Here is a 12686-nt window from a genome sequence, read left to right as displayed (position 1 = left end):
TATTTATGTCTACTGTTCATATCACCCCTCTAAATATGTCCCCAGTAAAATGTATGCCAATTTATGTTTATTGAATGACTAGTGCAGATGATTTAAAGAGTTCCCATTTTAGAGGACAGATTTCCTCCATTATTCACCATTATCTTATATTCCAGAAACATAGCCGACTGAGGAAATCCATTTGACCTTTTTAGAGAAACTTGGTTATCATAACGTTCCTTGTGTTACCATCCCCACTAACACGGTAGAACGAATCATGTTTTGCTGTTGCCATGGCATTAAATTTTAATTCCTCCCATCCACAGCAAAGCTAATTGCAGCTGAATGACTCCCATGTTTGTGTGACTGCACTTCAGTTTATTGGTGTAGGGTTATACGTGCCACCAGTGGTTTCATCCTCTGACCTACACTGGATGTTCTGCAGTGGTTATGACAAGACACATCAACTACAGCCCTAGGAACTTGAAATGTATCCACTTCTTTCTCACCCCAGCTATTCAGGTGAAATCCTGGTCTGGCTGGGATGGGTAGATGCCAAAAGGACCTCCCAAAAATAGCCACAAAGTATTCGAATCAGGAGGAATCCCAGACCTCCCCCTAATCCATTCAACCTTGTCTCCCAATTCCCGCTTCTGGGACTTTTCAGTCTGACTTCACTGTTGGGTAGGTCTGGAAGGTGAGCGTGACCCTGGCAGAGTGGGACTAGGTAGGGTGAATGATGCAAGGAGATTCAGTGGCCTCTCTCCAGTCTCTTCTCCTGCAAGGGACAACCCAATGGCTTCCAAATATCCTTGTGTGCCAGCCACCACCTGTCCTCGATTACTGCAAGGCAACTGAAGAGCAAAGAGACAGAGAGAGCTCAGGAGGGGAGGAATACAGCGGATGACCAAGCAGATGACACGGCCAGGAAGAAGTCAGTGTGCCCAAGGGTTTCTATGGAGCTGGCCCGGAACACTTCTCAGTCAGATCCCCTAAAACTCACCTTTAGATATAGACCCAAATTGGAGTGCTTAGGGCTCTCAATGTTAATGATTAAGGCCTAAAATATGGTATTAATATTTGAAAACCTTCATATTGGTGACTGGAGGGAAATTAAATATATTCCCTGGCTATAGGAGGCCTCACGAACCTCCTCGATCCATGGTTCCGTCTGAGCTCTGTGCTGAGAGTTAAAGAGAGAAAGAGAAGACTTGGTACATGCTCTCAGGCTTACTCAGGAGACAATAATTGAATTAAAGTGTCATTAGGGAGCTCCAGTAATAAGAAGGATAGAAGCCTCAAGTCCCCAGAGACACAGGAAACAGAAAGTCCATACATCACAGGTGACTTGGAAAAGGTCTAATACAATAGGACACTTAAAAACATGCCAATTATATAGTAGGGGCAAACAGTGTTTCATGAACAGGACATAGGGACTCTGTTTGAGAAGAGGCCTCCATGAACAAAGACAGGGATACGCTTGGCCCTAAAGAGCCCACTGCCTTCTCATTTCTAAAAGGATAGCAGAACACAATGGATGGAGATGCAATTCGGGGCCAGAATGCACAAGGTACCAAGTCTTGCACAGGAAGACGTGTCATCCGAATTCTGCAGACAAAGTTGAGCGTAGCTCTCTTCTCTGCCCTTACCTGACCCTGTGCTTACATTCCCCAGGAGGGAAATGTCTCAGTGGAGTCCCAGTGTTTTCCCTCTGTGACATCCCTGAGGTCACCAAGGCCTTGTAGGGTACGAGCTGGAAACCTCAGCACTGGCTTTAACACTGTTTTAGCTGGGATTTAGCTGTTGTAGAAACCCATAGATGTGAGTGCCCATTTTATTTTATTGTTGCCGGGATTTATTTCTAATCTTCTTTAAAAGATTATGCTTTTCTTTGGTTTCATAATGTTGGTTTATTCTGCTTTTAAGTGAGTCCTCTAGTTTACTACTCTTTCCTTTGAAGATAAACATTCTTTTTTAGTGAATGCTTTCACTTACTTTGTTTTGGGCATACCTCTAGCATTCTACTTCTTGAATTGAGTCTTTTACCTTTCTTACTCGTATCTATTTTAGTACATTTAAAAGTGATTATAGGCCGTGCGTGGTGGCTCATGCCTGTAATCCCAGCACTTTGGTGGTGGCGCGGCGGGTGGGAGGATCATTGGAGGTCAGGAGTTGGAGACCAGCCTGGCCAACATGATGAAAACATGTCTCTACTAAAAATAGAAAACTTAGCCAGGCATGGTGGTGTGAGCCTGTACTCTCAGCTACTCAGGTGAGGCAGGAGAATCGCTTGAACCCGGGAGGCAGAGGGTGCAGTGAGCTGTGATCACGCCACTGCATTCCAGCCTGGGTGACAGAGTGAGACTCTGTCTCCAAAACAGAAAAAACAAAACAAACAAAACCAAAACAACATAAAAAAATCCCCCAAAAACTAACAAAAAAAATTATGATTTTGTTCTGAAGAATCCTTAAAATATTTTTTCATTTAATTTAAACAAAATTTTATCTTTTATCCTTTACTATTTTTTCTTTATTAAAATCACTTATGAATTTTTGGTATGTCTACATTTTATGTTTACCTGTTGCCTCATTCTTTTGCTTATAGAATATTTTTGAATATTTTAATATTATCTTTTATTTCCTGATCACTCTCAGCTTAATCTTTTTTTAATTATTGACATTACAATGGTCCATAAAACAGGATGCCAAGAGGATGATAAGGGGAAAAAAAATCACACCACATACAAAGGGAGATGGAGTCTTTTTCTTGCAGCAAGTCACCTCCTGGAATTTTAAACATTTCCCACTCCCTTCAGCTCTGATTTCTGGTAGAATTTATCTAGATAACTCCAGAGGCACACAGGCAAAACCTTCCAAGACAATAGTGATTCTGTTGTGCAAACATTTAAGTTACTAGATTGGGATTCTTTTCCTCTAGCACTCAGCACACCGTCCCTTGGGCATTACAGATTCTAAAAGGTATGACTCCTTTATTTATTCCACTAATATTTACTGAGCACCTACTATGTGTCAGATACAATGCTGAATGCTAGAAGTGCAACAAAAAGAGTAAGAGAGAGTGTGGATCCTGCCCTCAGGGAGTGTACAATGTAGAAGAAAGCCAAGTGCTGACGTGGAGGATCAGGAAGAGCTTTCCAGAGGACAAGAGACATCTTGAGAGCTGATGAGGTACAGGAAGTAGCTCAGAGATTGAGCAGATGCCCATGAGAGGAGAGAATGCAGGGACCTCCGAGGAGCTTAAAGAGGTTCAGACTTGGAGGAACCCGATGTGAGGGCTGGAGAGGAAAGGAGTAGAACTTTCAAATCCACATCAGGGAGCCTGGGCTTTATCCCGGGAGCACTGGGTAGCCTTTGGAGAACTTAGAGCAGGGAGCGGCACGCCGGGTTCCAGAAGGCAGCACATGGTAACCATGGCTAGGGAAGAGGTTCCACATCAACCCAGAAGAGAAATGGTGGTGGCTGTAATTAGAGCAGAGGTGGCAGGAGTGTGACAGCCTGGAGGGAACACAGAGGAATCAGGGTGAGCGAATAAAATCGGTTTGGGGCAAGTTATGGAAATAGGGGAGATAGAGTGGAATGACACATAGATTTCAGGTCGTGCAGCAGGTGATGTCTATGCCAGTTGCAGAAAGGAGCAGGAGGGGAAAACATGTTGAAAGACGAAAGGGAAGGTGGTGCATCCAGTTTTGTGGCATGAGGCATTAGATGTGCCCAGGAACTATCTGCGGAAGAACAGCAAGGGCAGTCATGGCCGCGTCAGGGCCAGCGAGGAGATAGGTATGGAGGGCGATGAGGGATGAGGATGCTCACAGGGTGGGAAAATTGAGGAACATCAGTCATCCAGGTTGATAAAAGAAGAGGAGCTTGCAAAGGAGAAGAGAGGAAGGAAGGAAACATGGGCAGGGGGGTCATGGGAGACACAGAAGGACAAGGACCCAGGATGCATGTGTGCTCACAGCACATCTGGCTGCAGGAAGTCAGGTAAGAGGGGGTAGAACTCCAGGGGAACCGACCATGAGGAGGGTGCAGGTGACCTTTTCATAAGGAGGTCATTTCATGTCATTTCATGGGGAGAGAGCAGGTGATCCTTTCATGAAGAGAGAGCAGGTGAGCATTTTATGAGGAGGGTCCGGGTGACCGTTTCATGAGGAGAGGGGGGTGATAATTCCATGAGGAGGGTGAGGGTGATCATTTCATGAGGAGAGGGTGGGGGATCATTTCCGAGGGGTGCAAGAGGCAAGGCCAGGCATCTATAGTGCAAGACATGTGGGGTGAGGAAGCAGAGGCAGCAAGTGTAGACAACAATTTGAGGAGTTTGATTGTGAAGAGGAGGGAGACAAGGAAGTAGCCGGAGGAATGTATAAAAGGATATATAATTCTTTTTCACAGAAGGAAGAGATTTAAGCTCACTTAATACAGAGAGAATGGGGCCGGAAATGAGGGAGAGAAGGAAAACACAGGTGACAGGGAAGATAAGGGATTGAGATTCCCAAGAACAAGAAAGAAATGGATTCCGGGGCCCCAGGGAAAGTGAGCCTCAGGCAGGAACTGAGGGGCTTCTTTTTTTTTTTTTTTTTTTTGTGAGATGAACTTTTGTTCTGGCACCCAGGTTGGAGTGCAGTGGGTCAATCCGGGCTCACTGCAACCTCTGCCTCCTGGGTTCAAGCGATTCTCCCGCCTCAGCCTCCTGAGTAGCTGGGATTACAGGTATGCGCCAACATGCCTGGCTAATTTTTGTATTTTTGGTAGAGACAGGGTTTCACCATGTTGGCCAGGCTGGTCTGAAACTCCTGGCCTCAAGGGATTCCGCCTGGGCCTCCCAAAGTGCTGGGATTACAGATGTGAGCCACTGCGCCTGGCTGGAACTGAGGGGTTTCTCTTGTTGTGAAAGAAAAGAAGGATGAGGATGGATTCAGATAAAGTGAGGCGTGCATTCCTATGATCCCAGGGTGGGGGCAGTTCTCATTCAGGAAACTTGCACCTTCTCAGGGAAGCAGGAGGCAAGGCGGCTGCTGAACGCAAGGGGACGGCAGAGGCAGGAGCAGCTGTGGAGAAGCTGCCATGGAAAGCAAGATCATTGGCCAGGGAAATGTCTGGGAGCTGGGGAAGACAGAGATCCTAGACTAAGTGGGAAGTCACAGAGCTACGGCATCCTGAATTTGCAGAGCAGCGTGTTTTCCAGGAGAACTCATCGGCCTATGTGTAAATGCTGGAAAAACAGACATTGGATTTAGCTGTGATGATCCCAGTGACCACAGAGGCGGCAAAGAATGTGCATCATCTCACACATCACCAGGCAGTCCTTCCTCAGCAGCAAGGGAAACGCTTTAGCGGAGGGACGGTGGCCAAGTTCGTATTTGTCAATGTCATGCTGAAAGATCTCTGGTCTGTATAATAGACACTATTTCTTCCTAACCTGTCTTGTTCTTTACAAAGCTGACGGGTATATTTCAAAGTTTATATCCTTCCTAACAAACCAGGGACATGGTTATTACATACTCCCCCTAAGAAATTATCTTCCCCTGATGGGCAGGGTAGCTCACTCCTATAATCCCAGCACTTTGGGAGGCCAAGGCAGGCGGATCACTTGAGGCCAGGATTTCAAGTCCAGCCTGGCCAACATGGTGAAATCCTGTCTCTACTAAAACTGCAAAAATTAACCAGGTGTGGTGGTGCATGCCTGTAGTCCTAGCTACCCTCGAGGCTGAGCCACAATAATTGCTTGAGCCTGAGAGGCGGAGGTTGCAGTGAGCCGAGATTGAGTCACAGCACTCCAACCGGGGCAACAGAACAAGACCCTGTCTCAAAAACAAACACACACATAGGAACCACGTGTGGTCCTTCCCTACACAGCCACTTAACTAATAAACTTTGGGAACACAGTCCCTGGAGGCATGGAAAGAATGCCACATCAGACGCCAAGAGATCAGGGGTCAGCGCTAGTAATCTGATGCGTGACCCTTGATCAAGTTTCTTTGTTTTATTTTGAGACGGAGTCTCCCTGTGTCTCCCAGGCTGGAGTGCAGTGGCACGATCTCGGCTTACTGCAAGCTCCACCTCCCGGGTTCACGCCATTCTCCTGCCTCAGCCTCCCGAGTAGCTGGGACTACAGGTGCCCGCCACCATGCCCGGCTAATTTTTTGTATTTTTAGTAGAGACGGGGTTTCACCGTGTTAGCCAGGATGGTCTCGATCTCCTGACCCACCTCGGCCTCCCAAAGTGCTGGGATTACAGGTGTGAGCCACCACGCCTGGCCTGATCACGTTTCTTAACCTGCACACCTCAGCTGGCTTCTCTGTAAGCTGTGAGATCCACCCAACATATGGGGCTTTCTGAATGACTGATTCCCGGGTTCCAGGCACAGGGCTTCCTTCCCATGGGAATGACTGCCTTCCCATCGCTCCCTCTTCCTTCCAGCCCCTAAGCTCATCCGATTCTATAACTTAAAGGAATGGTGTAGAAAACTAAATGCCATAAGTATGTACTTTACTTTTTTAATTTTTATTTTTATTATAAGTTCTGGGGTACTTGTGCAGGACGTGCAGTTTTGTTACATAGGTAAACGTGTGCCATGGTGGTTTGCTGCACCTATCAACCCATCACCTAGGTATTATTTTTCCTAATGCTCTCCCTCCCTCCAATCCCACCTCCCGACGGGTCCCAGTGTGCGTTGTTCCCCTCCCTGTGTCCATGTGTTCTCATTATTCAGCTCCCACTTATAAGTGAGAACATAAGGTGTCCGGTTTTCTGTTCCTGTGTTAGTCTGCTGAGGATAATGGCTCCCAGCTCTATTCACGTCCCTGCAAAGGACAGGATTTCATTCTTTTTATGGCAGCATAGTATTCTACAGTGTGTATGTGGCACATTTTCTTTATCCAGACTATCATTGGTGGGCATTTGGGTTGATGCCATGTCTTTGCTATTGTGAAGAGTGCTGTAATGAACATACGTGTGCACGTATCTTTATAATAGAATGGTTTATATTCCTTTGGGTATATGCCCAGTAATGGGATTGCTGGGTCAAATGGTATTTCTGGTTCTAGATCTTTGAGGAATTGCCACACCATCATCCACAATGGTTGGACTAATTTACATTCCCACCAACAGTGTAAAAGCATTCCTATTTCTCTGCAACTTTGCCAGCACCTGTTGTTTCTTGATTTTTTAATAATCGCCATTCTGACTTGCATGAGATGGTATCTGACTGTGGTTTTGATTTGCATTTCTTTAATGATCAGTGATGTTGAGGGTTTTTTTTCCCATGTTTTTTGGCCGCATGGATGTCTTTTTTTTAGCTAAGAAACAGATTTAATGTGTCCCAAACCAAATGATACAAAGTTTCATGAAATAATTACCCTTCCTACATGAAATGCATCCTAGTATTTTTTGTTTTGTTCTATTTCATGCTTGTTATCACTCCCAAAATTAATGTCATTGCCCACTAGTGGACTGTGTCTTGGAGTTTGAAAAACTGTGTAGAAGGCCTGCTTTTGTATAGCTAAAACATATCAGTGAAAACAGAATGGAAAATGTTGAAGCTTATGCCTTAAAAATGCTGAACACAGCTGAGATGAATTTCTCTCAAAATGACAAGAAGAACATTTCTGTTTAGTTTCAGGACAGACTTGGCTCACCTCTGAACCCCTGTCCTTTTGGCTAATACCCATACATCTTCCATCCCCACCCATGATACCTTGTCCTCTGGAAGCCTTTCCCGAACCTCTGAATCATGACTTGGTTCCCTCCTACATGTTCTCGAAGCACCCAAGAAATCATCTACATATAGTGCTTAGCACAGCAAATGGCCCATAGTGACCAGTCAATGTTAGAATATATTGCCATAGTTTGTTTACTTTTCGATTTTTCCAGTAGATTGTATACTCATAAGGAATTCTTGCCCACAGGAGAAAAAGTTTCAGGATGACAATGATTCTGCTTGTGCAGATATTTAAATCACCAGATTGAGATTTTTTTCTTTTACCACTTAGCACCCAGTCCTTTAGGTGTTACAAGGTTAAAAAAAGAAAAACCCAAAAGGTGTGTTCTTGGCATCAGCTAACACTCCAGTTAAAAGCGAAAAGAGCTAGGCCAGGTGTGGTGGCTCATGTCTTTAATCTCAGCACTCTGGGAGGCCAAGGTGGGCAGATCACTTGAGCCCAGGAGTTAGAGAATAGCCTGGACAACATGACAAAACACCATCTCTACAAAGTGCACAAACTTACCAGGGCATGGAGGCATGTAACTGTGGTCCCGGCTACTCAGGAGGCTGAGGCCAGAAGATCCCTTGAGCCTCAGAGGTGGAGGCTGCCATGAGCTGAGATTGTGCCACTGCACTCCAGCCTGGGCGACAGAGCAATAACCCATTAAAAAAATGCAAAGAGCCAAAGAGCAGACCTCTGACTGTCTTGTCCTCTTTCCCTCCTAGTTGTTCATGAATTAAGTACCCAGTGAGGAGACAGCTGTCAAGGTATAGGTGAGCTTCCAGTGCAAGCCGAGTGCTGTGAGTTTATGGGCAGGTAAAACTCTCTGAAATGCTGGAGAGAACCTGAATGGCACTTGTATCCATTGGTAGAGACCCATTTAAAGTGTTCCTCCTGTTCTTAGAAAAGGATCAAACTCCTTCATATGACTTAAAGGTAGGGTAACTCTACAGGGCAGTTTGCCCAGGACAATCTGGGTTTGTACCTGTTACCCAAGCTTAGTGATTAATAACATGCCCTTTCACTCTATGAACAGTCCCCATCTGGAGGATAATGCATATGGTTCACCTGCTTACAGGCCCTGTGTGATCTGGCACAGCTGACCCCTAAAGCTCCACCCCGTAATAGCCCACACACCGGCACATGCTCCTTTCTCACAGCATCACTGCTATCAGAGATCACAATTTTCTTCACTCCAAGAAGTTCACTGGTTAAGGTCATATGGCAAATTAGGACGAGAAGAAGGGGTTTAAATGGAAGCTGCGATGCTTACCCTGCTCATTTCCACTCACCTGCAAGGCTTAGACTCGACTGCACTGGGATTCCAGGCTCACATGCTGCAAGGCCGTTCTACAAACACTGTTTCTACCTCCCAGAACGCCCTGTCTGGCTCACTGCCACTTCCCCTTCAGGTCTCAGCTGAGCCATCACTGATAGCTCTGGGACACCCCAAATCTAGCTGCACACATAACACCGTGTGTGTCCCCTAGCGAAACACTTACACCATCTTTCTGCACATATTTATTCAGAACTTGGTATGTGCCAGGCCCTGTTAGAGTGCCTGGGGACACATCTGGGGACAAAATGCCAGCCCTCATGGAATTTCATGCTAGAGGAAAAAAAGAGACAGAAAGGAAACTAATAAATATAGAGTTGCATGACATTATAAACTGATATATAATAGTACAAATACCTCATGAATTCATCACAATTCATTATAATTTCCTATTTGCCTGACCACATCTCCCTGCGGGTTTTGTAGCACGGTGTGTGATCTGAGGCTCGCAACAAAGGCCTGGTGAATTCATCAATAGCAGTTTCCCTTTCCATTCTCTCCATTGTCCTGGGAGCTTGTCCTGCTCTGATAACATACAAAAGATAATTGTATCTGTAACTAACCTTCTAAAAAGTATCTGTCCCACACATTCGGGATTATTAACACGGATGCCACGTTCACTTTATTCTCAACAACTACTCATTTCTGAATCATAAGGTTCCTCATGGAGGTGGAGATAACCATATCTACAAAGACATTTTGTTTATGTTTTAGGGACTGTCCTTTCCAGGGCTTCCCTAGTCCCTTAGGTGCTGTGTAAGTTGTATTTCCTCCATTTATTCTTCACTAGAAAAATGTGTATATGCTCAAGCTGGGATAGGAAATAAACAATGAACTCAGGAGTAGCATCTGCCCAGAGATCCCTGCCATTGGACATTCGATGATTGGGTAAAAAGTTAACTCATCAGCACCTTACACCTATTAGAAAGGCTACTATTAAAAAAGATTTTTTAAAAAGGCCAGGTGCAATGGCTCATGCCTGTAATCCCAGCACTTTGGAAGGCCAAGGTGGGTGGATCATGAGGTCAAGAGATCGAGACCATCCTGGCCAACATGGTGAACCCTATCTCTACTAAAAATACAAAAATTAGCTGGGCGTGGTGGCGTGCACCTGTAGTCCCAGTTACTCAGGAGGCTGAGGCAGAAGAATTGCTTGAACCTGGGAGGCGGAAGTTGCAGTGAGCTGAGATCGTGCCACTGCACTCCAGCCTGGCGACAGAGTGAGACTCCACCTCAAAAAACAAAAAAAGGACAGCATTGCTGAGAATGTGGAATATTTGGGACCCTTTCTACCATTGGTGGGAAGGTAAAATGGTCCAGCCACTGTGGAAAACAGCATGGCAGTTCCTCAAAAAATTAAACATAGAATTACCCTATGACCCCACAATTCTACTTCTGGGTATATACACCCCAAAGAATTGAAAGCAGGATCTCAAACAGATATTTGCACGTTCCTCTTCATGGCAGCATTATTCACAATAGTCAAAAGTTAGAAGCAACCATCAATAGATGCAAGGATAAGCAAAATGTGGTATATCCATAAATGGAATACTATTCAGACTTAAAAAGGAAGGAAGTCCTGTCCAATGCTGTCACATGGATACAGCTTGAGAACACTAGGCTAAGTGAAATAAGACAGTTACAAAAGGATGGATACGGTATTCCGCTTATATGAGGTCCCTAGAACAGTCAAAATCTTAGAGACAGGAAGTAGAAGGCTGGCTGCCAGGGCCTGAGGGGAGAGAGGGATGAGGAACCTAGTGTTCCATGGGGACAGAGTTTCAGTTTTAGGAGATGAGAAGAATTCTGTGGATGGATGATGGCAATGGTCACTCAACAATGTGAATATACGTAATGTCCCTGAACTGTACGCTAGAAAATAGTTATGAAGTTAAATTTTAAGTTATGTGTATTTTAACACAATAAAAAAGTTAATTGGTAGGTCACCTGGGACTGTGGTTTAGAGCAAATGCTTGATGGTTAAACTAATCTGGATGCTCTAGCTAACCTGACTCTACCCCTTACCGGTTATAAGGCCTGGACAAGGGGCTCTACCCTTTGAGCCTCATTTCCTCATCTGAAAAATTAGAATAAGAATAATAATATCTAATTTATGTGAAGTCTTTTGGAGGTTAAATGAAGTAGTAATGCCTCTTACATATAAATAAAATTCTGAGTATAATCTATGGCACATAAATTCTAAATAATAATGACTCAAAACCATATATCATTGGTTTTGTTAATGCTGATTATTATTATAATTAATACTATTAGCTTAATTCAAAGGCTAACATCAACCTACAGCAACCTGCAGAAAGATGTCCTGCCAAATATTTGCTAATTTAATCCAGGAGCAAAAATCTATGATTCTGGGCTTGAGTGAGCTTTCCTAATTTCTAAAACTCTGATGCTCACTTTGTCCCCAAGAATGTGTTTAGGTGACAGAACAATCAGAATTTGACATGTATAAATGCTTGGCATGTTAAAATAATGAAAGATATTTTCACCACTGTAAGGAAACACCTTTTAATCCATCTCTCTGGTTTAACATCATGTTTTTCTATAGCTTCTCATGATTTCTTCCTTAACAATTGGAATAGGTATGAAAAAGCTAAGCTGAACACAGCTACTTAGAAATGAGCTGCTTAAAGTGCTAAAATAAGAGAAACAGCAAGCATGAGTTTAATGCTATGTATGCCGTCACAATACTAATTTCCCTATTTTAAATTAAAGAGTACACACACACACATATATACACACACACACACACACGGAATCACATCTATATTGCTGAGATTTTTCATTGTATAACCATATATCATTTTAAATGATTTGAGGCAAATTATTAAATAAAAATGAAAGACTGAACTCCATAGAAAGGAAATCACCTGAAATTCAAATATAACCTTGCTAACAAACCATCACATTAGCAACATTTTTAGGTGCAACAACATAATCAGCCACTCTAAGACATCAGATGCATTAAAAACAGGAAGTACTAACTCTAATTCCTAATTTCAAGACAGGCAAATATACTGTAATTACATCACACGTTCTAAGGAGATTTGTCTGCGTGGGTCTACTTCTGAATCTCCGAAGTTACATACTTGTACCACAAGCTCATACTCTTGAAAGAAAATTCTGGACCCAGTCCACATAGAATTTTGGTTAAAACATCTAATTCATTACAGAGAAGAATTCAGTCTTTTCCACAGAAGAGACAGCATGTGTTAGAATGAGAATACTTTATAGAAATGACCAATGACAAGCCGGCTATGTAAGGGGGCCTCTGATGCTTGGTGTTAGCAAGAGACAGAGAGTCTTATTGTTGAAAGGGATCTTTGAGATTATAGAAAGGGCTGAGGTGTGAATAATCGAACACCATCCCCTTAAATGCCTGAAGGAGAAGTGAGACAGCAAAACAAATCAAAGTTACAGGAGTTGCACCGTGTATGGTAAGCGCAGACGCAGAGAGGACGTTTCTGCAGGAGAACAGAGGTAAAGTTTGCTCAAGTTACAGTTGCCACCCCGAGGCACCACAGCACAAGACAACAGCGGAAGTGAACATGACAACGCCGATGGTGAATGACAAGAGTCTTGCCTGGATACTGACATTTTTAAAGTGTAGAAGAAAATCACAGGCCACTGAA

General features: G+C 43.9%; 1 protein-coding gene across 5 annotated transcripts in view; it reads right to left on the bottom strand.

Annotated features, from left to right (window-relative positions):
• Positions 1 to 12686, bottom strand: part of PRKCQ (protein kinase C theta) — a 160029-nt gene that overhangs the window by 144936 nt on the left and 2407 nt on the right. Inside the window, exons 2-3 of one of the 5 annotated variants that reach the window (XM_026454799.2) lie at positions 9203 to 9309; positions 8223 to 8340 (exon numbers count right to left, since the gene is read on the bottom strand). The exons of the other annotated variants lie outside the window; for them this stretch is intronic. The gene's annotated coding sequence lies outside the window, so the exon portion shown is untranslated. The remainder of the gene's footprint in view (positions 1 to 8222; positions 8341 to 9202; positions 9310 to 12686) is intronic. 5 annotated transcript variants of the gene reach the window in all.

Source organism: Piliocolobus tephrosceles, chromosome 9, assembly GCF_002776525.5.
Source record: "Piliocolobus tephrosceles isolate RC106 chromosome 9, ASM277652v3, whole genome shotgun sequence".
In the NCBI taxonomy this organism is placed as follows: Eukaryota; Metazoa; Chordata; class Mammalia; order Primates; family Cercopithecidae; genus Piliocolobus; species Piliocolobus tephrosceles.
Note: the sequence above shows the minus strand (reverse complement) of the source record. Positions and strands in the feature narration are given on the sequence as shown.